A 10,762-nucleotide genomic window follows, 5' to 3' on the forward strand; every position below is an offset into this window, starting at 1 on the left:
ATTTTCACTGCCCCGTACATGTCTATGAATGACCATAAAAATCTGGGAGTATTGATTTTGGTGTTAGAGATAAACTTTAGTGAGTAGGAAAACTTGCAAATAAAGCCTTATTGAATAATGAGGGTTGACTGTATTTGAATAGCACATGAAGATAAATTAGGTAGTAGTTTGCATGCCAGTTAAACACCCAGTAGAGACGTCTAGTACACAGTGGTAGGATATGTGACCCTAGACTGCTCCAGCTTCTGAGCCCATCCTAGCCATGCAAAGACTGAGAGGATTAATCTTTGGCACAACTCTAGCTATTGGTGTACCCCATCCTCAGGAGACCTTCTCCTATTTCCCAGGATAAAGCCTAGCACATAGTGTTTGTTGAACAGATGGAATTGGGTTGGTTTCTCATTCTGTGATGTTGAAATGAAAATAAGGAAGAGAGAGAGAGAAGATTTTTTTGGCATTTTACTTATATTCATATATATTTATATCTATAATAATGAAAGCATAATATGCTAATTAGACCAGATGTCCTTCCGGACGTCCTTCTGGATGACCTTCCAGATGAAGCCGGGGCTGAGAGGGAAGCCCAGGTCCCAGGTGCCTGCTGGTGACCAAAGGGAAGCCCGGGTCCTGGGTGCCAGAGGGAAGCTGGTGCTGGCAGCCAGGGGAAAGAAGGCCTACTCTTGCACGAATTTTGTGCATTGGGCCTCTAATGTGTGTATATGTGTACCAAAGGCCTGTTGCACGAAGAGATTCATGCAATAGGCCTTCCCTACCCTTGGCTGCTGGCACCGGTTTGCCTCTGGCACCCGGGACCCAGGCCTTCGCTCTGGCCGGGCTTTGGCCGGAGCTGGCTCCGGAGCCGTCAGGCTTCGCTGTTCTGGCCCCGGGGCCGTCGGGCTTTGCTCCACCGCTTGGAGCCTATGTATGCAAATTAACTGCCATCTTTGTTGGGTTAATTTGCATACTCTCCTGATTGGCTGGTTAGCATAGCGAAGGTACGTTCATTTTACATGTTTGTCTATTATTAGGTAAAAAATATATATACATATGTGTGTGTGTGTGTGTGTATCCCCCCAAAAATGTATATACACTTTAATAGCTGATACCTCAATTTTGAAAATGAAATGTATTTTAATAAACACTGTCTTTATAATTATTCAAAGTGTGTGTACATTTTTGGGGGGCACTATAAATTTTCCAAAAGGATTGAGGCAGTTTGCAATAAAATTATTGACATTATAAGTCAAGTTTTTAATACTAAGTAAAAGATAAAAGCCAAAGTAGGAAGAAGGGACTCTGTCTGTCTATCTACCCATCTGTCCATCCATCTTTCCATTTATATAGTAGACTGGTCAAGGTTCAGTTTCTCTCATATTAATCCCCTAAGCTCTTATTTCTCAGAGCTCAAGGACAAGAAATGCATATTTTTCCTTAACAAATTGTATTGATTTATTTGGTATAGATTCTTTTATTTTTGTTTTATTAAATTCATGCTTCTGTAGTATGCTGCTTTGTATTCCTTTGAAAAGAGGGGTAGGCATATTTAGATGAATAGAAAAAGAAAATAACCTCTATCTGATCCAAGAAAAAGCAATTTAGCACAAACAACAGGGTGAATCCTGGTAGCCAGGATAAAGGGAAAAACAGTGGATGGCATATCTTTCATTGTTTGGCAGAAGTGGATATCCAATGTACAAGGAGGGGAAGTTTACTGAAATCCTTTTTCTGACTGTAATGTGCTCTTAGGTTATTTAAATATGGAAACTTCAGAACGTTATAAAACATTGGGGGAATAATTCTAACATGCATTGAATTTTGCTAAGTGCCACACAATTTACTGAGTCACCCCTAATTTCCCCCACCCTTCACTTAATCTTTACAATAAATCTGTGAAGTATATATAGTATTATCCCCAATGTATAAATGAAAAGATAAAAGATTTTAGGCAAGTCTTTATTGGCTCTTGCTGAATATTGAAAAAATAATTTTAAGTCTTAGATCTACAAAAGCAGTTATGTGAGAAGCCAGAGTGATATAGTCAAGGTATATAGCTTACCGAGCTTTGTTAAACTGTGGGGCTACAGCTTTAAATTGATTTCTAGTATTTTTTTTTTTAAAGAAAAATACCTTTCTATCTGCCCATGCCAGGCAGCAGCAGAAATAGTTTCATTGCTACTAAGCCTGCATTAAAGAGACTAAAGGCATTGAAACTTATCTTCATAAGAAGGGTGAGACCTCACCATTCAGAATTGGTGTCAACTTGAGTGGGTGATTCTAAAATACCACTCCATTGAAAGCAGATGACTCATGGATGTGCTGAGAAGCATTTAGGAATCCTTTTCATCCAGCTCACTTTTAAAGGCTGTTAAATTTTGCCATCACGGATATGCTGCTGAGCTGACCATGCTGAGGTGCATGTGTCCTAGGGTAAAATTGGAATTGAAGCGGACGTGCCATGAGAAACTTGGTACTGATGTGCCAGGAAGCCTGCCAGAAAAAGGAATTGTTTTCTGTTATCAGAATGTCAGAGATACAGAGCCAGGTTGATTGAATGGCCGCTCTGAGTAAAATAGAATTCTCTGTGTGTTTAGAACCCTCTCACTTCTTCATCTCCCTTCCTGGGGAATTTTCAGGAGCCAGATATGAAACCCAATAAGAGGGGTGAGTCCGTAGGAGGCCTGAAATAAAATAAGACCTGCAGTGGTGACTGGTGTTCACCCTTCTCTTTGTGATAACAGTGGAAGCATCATGTAGCCCCAAAAAACATCCTAGTCCTGGGATAGAATCTTAGTTCTGGCAGCTTTGGGCAAGTTAGCAGAGCCTCAGCCTTTTAATTTATAAAATGGAGACCAGAGATCTTCTTCAAGGACTTATGTAGGAGCCAGTGAAGCAATGTATTCTCAGATTCTGTCATGTCACAGGCATTTAAACAATACTAATGAAATTCCACCTTCCTTGCTGAAAGGTCTGGACTAATTACTATGGGTGTACAGTCTTCCTTTCCAAAGATTTGAGATTTTTATATCAGATGGCTGTTTTACTGAACCCTGAAACACTGGTTCTCAAAAGAGCCTACACATTGTAACCACCTTGGCAGTTTTAGTCTGAGGTATGACCTAAACATCAGAATTTTAATACTAGATAAGCCTAATAGGCAGCTCAGGTTGATAAGCAGAGGTCTGAAAGATTGTAAAAGGGGGTGCACTGCTTATCGCCTAACGTGTACTTGTTTCTTTTTTTAAAAATGTTTTTATTGCTTTTTCTATTGTTTAAAGTATTACAAATAATAGTACATATATCTCCTTTTTTTCCCCATTGACCTTCCCCCAACCTCCCCTACCCCCCGGCACATGCCCTCACCACCACCCCCCCACCCCCACCCCACGCCCAGTGTCTTGTGTCCATTGGTTATGCTTATATGCACGCATACAAGTCCTTTGGTTGATCTCTTACCGCCCCCCCCCCCCCGGCCCCAACACTTCCCAGGCTTCCCGCTATAATTTGACAGTCTGTTCAATGCTTCTCTTCCTCTTTATCTATCTTTTTGTTCACCAGGTTATAATGTTCTTTATTACCATAAATGAGTGAGATCATGTGGTATTTTTCTTTCACTGCCTGGCTTATTTCATTTAGCATAATGCTCTCCAGTTCCATTGATTTTTATAGAGAGAGGGATAGAAAGATAGAGACATTGATGAGAGGGAAACATCATCAGTCAGCTGCCTCCTGCAGGACCTCTACTGGGGATTGAGCCTGCAGCCCGAGCATGTGCCCTGACTGGGAATTGAATTGGTGACCTCTTGTTTCCTGGGTCAATGCTCAACCACTGAGCCACAATGGCTAGGCTATACTTATTTATTTTTTATGCGAAGTTGTGCAGCCAAGGGTCATAGTATTTTGCTTTCATGTGCAGAGTTATAACTTCCACTAAAGCTCCTACCCAGTTCCTCTCTGCCAAAGGTCACTGGGTAAAATAATCAGTTCAGTCTTTGTTGAGGGGTGCGGGGGAGCTGATGGGACTCAAAGAGATCTGTTCTACTGTATGTACAGGGCAGGAAGTATGTCCTAGTGAAGGCAAACTACTAGTAAAGGACATACAGCCTTCTTAAATATAAAGCCCCCAAATAGATATAACAGAAGGAGATATTGAAGCAAAATCAGAGACTTAGGGAATAAAGAAAATTAACTGAAGCCAAAGAAATGCATAATAATCTTTAGGAGATTACTAAAAATCAGCCAAATCTCATATTTGCCTAAGGAAATTATCAGATAAGTGGGAAAAGATGTGTGTATATTTCAGCATGGGGTAGAGGCCCAGTACACAAAAATTTGTGCACTCAGGGGGGTCCCTCAGCCTAGCCTGTGCCCTCTCGCAGTCTGGGACCCCTCGGGGGATGTCCACCTGCTGGCTTAGGCCTGCTCCCTGGGGGATCGGGCCTAAGCTGGCAGTCAGACATCCCTCTGGCAGCCCAGGAGCCCTTGGGGGATGTCCACTTGCCAGCGAGAGCAGGCCTAAGCTGCAGTCGGACATAGTTAGTGCTGCTGAGGAGGCAGGAGAGGCTCCACCGCTGTGCTGGCAGCAGTCAGCCTGGCTTGTGACTGAGCAGAGCTCCCCCTGTGAGAGCGCACTGACCACCAGGGGGCAGCTTCTGCATTGAGCGCCTGTCTCCTGGTGGTCAGTGTGTGTCATAGTGACCAGTCATTCCCAGTCTTTCTGCTGTTAGGGTCAATTTGGATATTACCCTTTTATTATATAGGATAGAGGCCTGATGCATGAGTGGGGGTTGGCTGGTTTGCCCTCAAGGTTGTCCCGGATCAGGGTTGGGGTCCTGCTGGGGTACTTGGCCAGCCTGGGTGAGGGGCTGATGGCTCTCTTAAGGCTGGTCAAGCCCCCCAGCGGGGACCCTCACCCCATGGGTGTATGGCCAGCCTAGGTGAGGGCCTGATGGCCATTTTCAGGCTGGCCATGCCCCCTGGCAACTCAAGCTCCCAGCCTCTGCTTTTTTTTTTCTGGGATTTATTTATTTTTCTATAATTGAAACTTTGTAGCCTTGAGTGGAGCCCAGGTCCACCTGGGTTGCACCAGGAAACTCAGGCTCCCCGCCCCTTCTTGAGTGGAGGCCACAGCCAGTTGGAAGCAGGTATCTGGGATTTATTTATCTTCTATAATTGAAACTTTGTAGCCTTGAGTGGAGGCCAGGGCTGTCCAGGGCAGGTGGGAAGCTTGGCTTCCTCCATCACCAGGGGCAACCCAAGCCTCCTGCTCCCTCCAGCTCTGTGGCCACCGCCATCTTAGTTGGGTTAATTTGCATACTTGCTCTTGATTGGCTTGTGGGCGTGGCTTGAGCATAGTGGAGGGTTAGTTAATTTGTATGTTTCTCTTTTATTATATTGCACTTTGATTAATAGAGGGAGATCTCACAGGAGTGACAAATGCCCTCTCTCAAATTTGTCTGATTAACATTATAAATTGGGGAGGAGTGCAAGCTGAGTATTATAAGACTAGAGGCCCAGTGCATGAGAATTCATGCATTGGAGGGGGTGGTCCCTCTGTCTACCTACCCCCTCTCACAGTCTGGGAGCCCTCAGGGGCGGGAGGTGGCCTAGCCATCAGGGGAAGGTGGTGCCCCCATCACACCTCTGCTGGTGCCACTGCCAACAGCGCAAGCCTCAGCCAGCCCTGGTTACCTGAGCCTCAGGCGGCCCTGGGGGCTGGGCAGCCACCATCTGAGGCTTGCCTGTGCCTCGGGCCGGTCCTAGGTGGCTGGGGGGCTGAGGGGACTGGGGGACTTTTTTAAAAATATATCTTATTGATTTTTTTCAGAGAGGACAGGAGAGGATAGAGAGTTAGAAACATCGATAAGAGAGAAACATTGATCAGCTGCCTCCTGAACACCCCCTACTGGGGATGTGCCCACAACCAAGGTACATGCCCTTGACTGGAATCGAACCTGGGACCTTTCAGTCCGCAGGCCAATGCTCTATCCACTGAGCCAAACTGGTTAGGGCAAGGACTGGGGGACTTTTTAGCAGTGTAGAAATAAATAGCCTTGCCAATGCGCCTGCCACCCCAGCGAGGCTGAGGGGACTGGGTGCCGCTATCTTTGCTGGCATGGCAGTCAAAAAGCATATTCCTTATTGGCTGTGAGTGCCACAATCTTTGAGGGCAGGGCAGATATTAGCATATTCCCTCCTTATTGGCTGTGGGCACTGCCATCTTTGAGGGCAGTGAAGCCAATTAGCATATTCCCTCCTTATTGGCTGTGGGCGCCGCCATCTTTGTGACAGTGTGAGGGTCCATTAGCATATCCCCTCTTTATTAGGTAGGATGCCTGAATATCATAAGGAGATAACAAAGGAAGACCTTCCAAAACAAGTCATTGAATTAAAGCTACTGAGTTCAAAACAATGGCAAGCTAATTATTCCCAATATCTCCTCATAATATTTCTCCTATAACTATCAGAAAATTTAGTTTAAAAGCAGGCTTGCAAATTGAAAGGTCATTGTGAAATTGAAGAGAGGTATTTTCGTATTTTCTGATTTTTATTTAAATGTTTATTTTGGAACTGGCCTGGCTATATCCATGCTGTCATGACCAGATTGTCATAAGAATTTTACCATATCCAGAGATTTGTGAGGCAGACTACTTTCTTTGTCTTTTAGGTTTTCTCAGCACCAACAGGATATACAAGTGGTTTAGGAACAAAAATATGTAATGCAATTAAAATAAAAATATTCCACAAATATATTTTAAATGTGTGTGAGAGACGGAGAGGCACAATCCAGAGAATAAACTTTACAAAACCTTCATATACTCCTGTCTCAAATAACCATTGGATTCCCCACTTTATAGATACAAGTAGGATAAGACCTTCAAAGACAGGGCATACATGAATATTTGGGAGTAATTTCTATGGGCCTGTCCTGATGCTAAGAATGAGGCTAGTTGAAGTAAATATAGAGGTAGTTTTTCTGGCCCCTGCTCACTTGTAGAAGCTTGGGCAATTTCCCATTTCTCTGTGAAACTCATTCCATTTTTAAGTAATGAAATTAGAAAGTCATTCTTTTTTTTAAAAAAATCACTGCAGCATTGTAGCAAACAAATTACCACCAGTAAGAGAGTATTTAAATAAATATGGTATATCCATTCAGTGGAATCTACTTATATAAAAACCCTGGGTGTAACATCACGGCCAGAACTGTGACCAACCAGAAGGAAGTCAGTCCTGCAGGGGTCGTGTTGGAAATGGCTACGCTCTCCCCCAGCTATTTCCTAGAGGGTGAGGTTTCAGGCAGGAACCAGCCCTCAGGGTGAGATTTCAGGTAGAACCTGCCCTCAGGGTGAGGTTTCAGGCAGGAACCCACCCTCAGAGTGGAGTGTGGAAATGAAATTATTTGTAATGGATCTATTATTGAAGCTACCTTTGGAAATACTATATCTATAGATCAGTGGTTCTCAACCTTGGCTGCACATTAGAATTACCTGGGAATCTTTTTAAAATCCTGATTTCTGGGCCTCATCCTTTGGAAATTCTGTTTCTTTGTTACTAATGTTGTGGCCCCACGCCAGTATATTCACTGCTTATCTCTGGGAAGTGAATGCAGAGTTGAGAGGGACTCTGTTTCATTTTACATCTTTCCGATAGTCTGATTTTTTAAAAAACACACAAAATTTTGAAAGAAAAAAACACGAGTAAAAATGGGCAAAAGTGGGGTTTTTTTGAGACTTTTGTTTTTATTACTCAAAAAAAAGCTTCATTTTTTAATTTATTTAGCTTTCTGACTCTGTGCTTGTGCCTTCAACACTTTCACAATGATTTTTTGCTCCTCAATAAGGAAAGCACGCTTGATCCTGTCATAGATACATTTAGCACACATGGACCCACCAGAGGCCTTGCTGCTGTGCTTTTTCATTTTAGACAACCTCATTGAAAGTTTAGGGCTCACAGCACGAACTCCACAAAGTCGGCTTGGGCATACACCACATGCCAATTTGGGTGTTTTCCCAACCTTCTTGGTATAAAGGTAATTCTAGTACCAGGGGTTTGGGACAGCCTAGTTTTGTTAGAGGCTGTGTTGTAGGACAGCCTCCCATGGTATGTCCAACACTGGACCATGGTAAATACCTAAACTGAAGTCACTGTACCCGGAAGAGCAAAAAGTGTTTTAAATGTTGAAACAAACATTCATACTATGGGTTCAACTTTTAGTAAGCCCCTAAAGAGGTTTAATTCATAAATATAATCCTTATTTGCTTAGAAATAATGTCTATAAGGGCAGAAATTGTATTTTTGGCCCTCCAAGAGTCAAGTACAATGCTTTGATCCTAATAGAGTTTGGTAAATACCACTTTGATTCATTTGAAATTGCCATGACCTAGTGAGTATCATTTCTACAAATATTCGCCTAGTGGAACAGGATTGAAATAATTTGTCCAACCTGATTCATGGTGATGATAATCAGCCCTAAGTTTTACACATGGGAAATAAAGTGGGTTTCCAGTGTTCAGTTATTAATACTGAATTTATTTTGTGTATTTTGGCAGATCTCTAATTACAGTGTTCATATAACTCTGTCATGAATGTAAAAGGCAATGTCAATTGACATGCATTCTGACAAGCTATTTGCAACCCTGCAATCTCGAAGTCAGACTCAATTGCATAATTAGTCCAAAGATAAGTCTGCTTTTAAAATGCTCTAATCAGTCAATCAATAAACTGAAAACTACCTCTCATTTCATACATCAAAAAAAGAAAAGTTTATTAAATGACTAATGTATGCCCACAAGGGTGGAAGGCAGAACATGTCTGTTTCAGAACATGGGGCCTCTTTTTGAGATAGGTACCCGGGACAACATCTGTTTGTCAGGGCATTGATGCCATTGGCGAGCCAGCTTCCAGGCTAATGATTGGATGATGTGCGGCCCATCGGTAATTTGACAGTGCTTCCTTATGAGAGTTTCAAATAGGCAGATGTTTCCCTGAAGGAATCAGACACATGCAGTGACAACTTCATTGTAGACTGCCAAGAACTCAGATCTCTTCTTCAGATGGAATTTCTAGATGAGCTGAAATGTTAGTGGTTCAAATTCTTGATGTCATATTGGCGATCAATCATTTGGTGGACATAGGAAGGAATAATAATTGTGTTACTAACCTTTCTATTAATTATAACATCAAAACATAACCACCTTAACATTCTCCACTGCCCCCCCCCCCCCGAAATATTCCAGAGGTAACACACTGAAAAGAAAAGAGAGGAAAAGTAAAATATACAGCATTAGTTTAAGTACACCTTTGATAATATACAGCATTTCTGCAGCAATAGATTTTAACTATATTCCCACTCAGTAATATTATTATTACCCTCAGCTGTTTGCCAGTAGCTGCAGGCATAATTTTCTTTTTTTACTGCTCACTGGACCCAAGCCTACTCAATTTAGTGTAGTTGGCTGTGGCATCTCTCACTTTCTTAAAACACAGGCCTTTCCAATTTCCAAGAATGTTTATGGTATCAGAGTAATTTGAAACAGGTGTTTAAGCCGCACGCCTCTGCTGTGCAACAGAAGGTTTATATATTTTTCATTATATATTGAGACAGACCACGGCACTTGGAATGACCATCTGTCACCAGATGCATGCTGTGTGCTGAATGTAAGAGAAATAGGATTTTTCACTGCAAATTCCTTTCAAAGTGATGGGAGGCATTCTCCCGCCTTCTGAATCCTCACTCGTTTTGGATAAAATCAAAAGAAGTGGGGGTTTTTTTTGGTTGGTTTCTTTTCTCACAGAATGTCATCAATGAGAGTTCATTAGAGTGTATAGTGTTTCTGTTTGTTTAATTTAAAAAGTCATAAGCCCAAATAAGAGAGCAGTGAGCCTATGGACTTCTCCCAGAGGTGTACTACTTTAGTCAATATAGTTCCTGATTTGTTTCACAGCATTAAGAAGTCTGGGTCTTAAGTACTAGTTCTCTTTGCAAAAATCTGGGCTCCCGAGTCGTAGTTGCCAATGCAAGAGCCATAGAGACCATAGAGGCAATGTGTATTAGTGAATCCGGCAAGATAGCAACTGCGGCAGCCTGGAGCGAGCACCGCTCCTGTCGGGAGGGAGCAGTGTGTAGATCTGCTGATGACTTTGTTGCAGAAATGTGCAGGCTCAGCCTCAGCAGGTCTGTCATTCAGAATTTTCTGGAGATCTGGATTTTTACATGCTAACTCCTCATATTTAAATATTGGTATTGCGCCAGAATAATTAAAAGACAGTGTGGGCCTACCAAGTATATACCCAGTCCAAAGTCTGCCAGTTTTGAACCTATTGCTTAGACTAAATGTCTACTGATTCAAATAGATCTTTTGAAATTAGTAAGATATTCCACACCCATGTTTTGTTATGGCAAAATTTTCCAACTGGATATTATCTTATCAATATCTTGATGATGATGGTGATAAGTGATGCTGACAATGTTTACCTTCCTCTTGCTGTCTCGCAGGTAAATTGAGATCATGTTGACATTCACTCTCTCATAGGTTCCCACTCTGGGATTTGGAGTTAGAAGGAAAATAAATAAGATAGGCTACAGGTAATCTTAAAGTTTCAGGGTAGGGGGCACTGCTCAGGAATTTGGGAGGTGGCAAAAAATATTCCAAAAATGATCAGGTGAAAATTCATTTACTTGTACAGCAAATATTTATCAGATACCTACTATGTGTTAAGCCCTGTTTCCTTTATTCAGCAAATATTTCCTGAGTGCCTACTATGT

The 10,762-nt window shown here is 42.3% G+C and overlaps 1 pseudogene; it reads right to left on the reverse strand.

Moving 5' to 3' along the window:
- Nucleotides 1–7,753: 7,753 nt before the first annotated feature.
- LOC132229223 (large ribosomal subunit protein eL34-like) lies at nt 7,754–8,118 on the reverse strand (annotated as a pseudogene).
- Nucleotides 8,119–10,762: the final 2,644 nt, after the last annotated feature.

Source organism: Myotis daubentonii, chromosome 3, assembly GCF_963259705.1.
Source record: "Myotis daubentonii chromosome 3, mMyoDau2.1, whole genome shotgun sequence".
Classification (NCBI taxonomy): domain Eukaryota; kingdom Metazoa; phylum Chordata; class Mammalia; order Chiroptera; family Vespertilionidae; genus Myotis; species Myotis daubentonii.